The sequence below is a fragment of the Triticum dicoccoides genome, chromosome 2A (genome assembly GCF_002162155.2).
Source record: "Triticum dicoccoides isolate Atlit2015 ecotype Zavitan chromosome 2A, WEW_v2.0, whole genome shotgun sequence".
In the NCBI taxonomy this organism is placed as follows: domain Eukaryota; kingdom Viridiplantae; phylum Streptophyta; class Magnoliopsida; order Poales; family Poaceae; genus Triticum; species Triticum dicoccoides.
The window spans coordinates 264,654,362-264,657,670 of NC_041382.1; positions in this window are offsets into that span (position 1 = coordinate 264,654,362).

Here is a 3,309-nt window from a genome sequence, read left to right on the forward strand (position 1 = left end):
CTTCTGCTACTTGACTATGATGTTCGGCTTGAGGAATGCCGGCGCCACCTTTCAACATTGCATGCAGAAGTGCCTCCTAAAGCAACTCGGCAGAAACGCCCGCGTTTATGTGGACGTGTGGTGGTGAAGACGGAGAAGCGTGGAATGCTGCTAGAATACCTCAAGGAGACCTTGGAGAACTTGCGCCGATTTCAAATCAAGCTCAACCTAGAGAAATGCGTCTTCGGAGTTCTAACCAGCCAGCTTCTTGGCTTCCTGGTCTCCGAACGTGGCATAGAATGCAACTTTGTGAAGATCAAGGCCATTTAGAGGATGGAAATACCCAGCCGACTGCTGGATGTACAGAAGTTCACCGGTTGTTTGGCATCCATCAGCCGATTCATTAGTCGGCTGGGCAAGAAGGCTCTCCCCCTATACCAACTCATGAAGAAGACCACTTTTTTCGAGTGGAACCACAAGGTGCTGACGAAGCTTTTCTCCAGTTGAAGAAGATGTTAACTACTCCACCTGTCCTGGCGGATCCGAGTCCTAAGGAGCCCATGCTCCTATACATCACCGCCACCAGCCGAGTGGTTAGCACAGTCATCGTGGTAGAGCGCAAGGAGGAAGGCAAAGCCCTACCAGTCTAGAGACAGGTATATATTATTTGAGTGAAGTACTGTCGACCTCCAAGCAAAACTACCCCCACTACCAGAAGATGTGCTACGGCATGCACTTTGCCGCCAAAAAATTGAAACCGGACTTTCAAGAGCATCCAATCACTGTGGTCTGCACAGCTCCACTGGCCGAGATCATTGGAAGCCGAGATGCTTCGGGCCGAGTAGCCAAATGGGCCATAGATCTGGCCCCCTACACCATCTACTACCAGCCTCGCACCGCCATCAAGTCACAAGCGCTGGCCGACTTCCTCGTCGACTGGGCCGAGACCCAGTACTTGCCGCCAGCGCCCGACTCCACCCATTGGCGGATGCATTTTGATGGCTCCAAAATGCGCACCAGCTTGGGAGACGGCATCGTCCTCACCTCTCCCAAAGGCGACAAGCTCAAATATGTGCTGCAAATCCACTTTGCCGCCTCCAACAACGTCGCCGAATACGAGGCACTCATTCACGGGCCCCGGCTTGCCAAAGAGCTCGGCATTCACCGGATCCTGTGCTATGGGGACTCCAACTTGGTGGTCTCGCAGTCGTCAAGCGACTGGGACGCCAAAGATGCAAACATGGCGAGCTACCGCTTCCTCGCACACCAACTCAGTGGATATTTTGAGGGATGCGAGTTCCTCCATGTTCCAAGAAACGACAACGACCAAGCAGACGCCCTGGCACGAATCGGCTCCACCCGTCAAGCCATACCAACCGGCGTCACCCTTCAGCGCCTTCTCAAACCGTCTGTCAAGCCATCACCAGAGTTAGATTCTTTCTTCATGCCGGCTCCTCCTGAAGCAGTCGGATCCGACTTGAGAGCTCAATCAGCCGGCACGGGAGTTCTGACGGACGGCCCGGGGGTCGCAGCAGTCGCACCCAGCCCGGGGACTGCAGCGACTAGCCCGGAGACTTCAGAACTCGGCCCGAGGACTGCACCAATTGGCCCGGGGACTTCATCGACATAGCAAGCGGCTGCCGACTCCAACACGCCGCCTCCCGGCCTAGCCGCCCTTGTCCAAGTTGCAGCCCTAACAGTTGCAGAAGTCGCACCACCTTAATGGGCCCAGCCCATCCTCAGTTTTTTGGTGAACGAAGAGCTACCAACTGATGAGATCTCGGCCCGGCAAGTGCAACGTCGGGCAGCAGCCTACACCATTGTCAACTGAGAGCTCGTGAGGCGCAGTGTCACTGGTGTCTACCAGTGCTGCGTGGAGCCGGAGCAAGGCCAAGCGATTCTCTAACACATCCATCAAGGTGAGTGTGGCCGCCACGCGGCTTCAAGAGCACTCGTCGCCAAAGCCTTCTGCCATGGTTTCCTCTGGCCGACTACTCTTGAAGAGGCCAAAGAATTGGTCCAAAAATGCAAAGGGTGCGAGAAGTTTCGTTCCAAGCCACATCAGCCGGCTTCTGCGCTCAAGACTATTCCCATTGCCTGGCCCTTTGCTGTATGGGACCTGGACATGGTGGGACCAATCAAAACAGCGCGAGGCGGCATGACCCATCTGCTTGTCGCGGTGGACAAGTTCACCAAGTGGATATAGAGGCCAAACCAATCAAGAAGCTGAACAGTCCGACTGCTGTGACTTTCATCTCCGACATCACCATCAGATACGGCATACCGCATAGCATCATCACCGACAACGGCACAAACTTTGCCAGAGGCACCTTGGCCCGTTTCTGCGTGATGCAGGGCATCAGACTGGACTTAGTGTCCGTTGCCCATCCACATTCAAACGGACAAGTAGAGCGAGCAAACGGCCTCATCTTGTCCGGCATCAAGCCTCGATTGGTCGAGCCTCTGGAGCGTTCGGCCGGCTGTTGGCTCGATGAGCTGCCAGCCGTCCTCTGGAGCCTGCGCACAACTCCAAACAAGTCAACCGGCTTCACGCCCTTATTCCTCATCTATGGCGCCGAAGCCGTCATCCCAACGGACATAGAGTTCGACTCCCCTCGAGTCACCATGTACACCAAAGAGGAGGCAGGAGAAGCACGTCAAGATGGCGTCGATCTGCTAGAAGAGGGCCGGCTGTTGGCACTCAGTCGGTCCAACATCTACCAGCAGAGCCTGCGCCGGTATTATAACCGCATGGTCAAGCTGAGATGTTTCCAAAAGGGAGACCTTGTGCTCCAGCTGATCCAGCGAACAGCCGGTCAGCAAAAGCTCTCAGCGCCTTGGGAAGGCCCCTTCGTCATCAGCAAAGTGCTAGGCAATGACTCCACTACCTGATCGACGCTCAGAAGCCTCGAGCACGCAAGAGGGATGACTCCGGCAAGAGGACGGAACGGCCGTGGAACGCAAACCTCCTCCGAAGATTTTACAGTTAAAGCAGTATGTACCATGCTACCTTTTGTATTAAATACGAAGACTCCGGGTCCCTCGAGAAGAGCTAGGGGACTGCCCTCCTTTATCTATATGATAAGAATCATGCCCATAAGGATGTTATTTTTATGCCGCTTGGCACCGGGTTCGACTAGTAGGCCCGGGGACTTGCCACCTTGCACTACGAAATGCTTCCTGCAGCCGGACAAGTAATGTGTGGCACCTAAGCCGTCTCCTGCCAGAAGCCGCAGCTCACAGAGCGACTGGACGGTGGGCAAGAGTAAGGTAGACAGGGTGCCCATATGAAAAATGGCTAAGGACACAAGCATGGGCATAGTCTAAGCC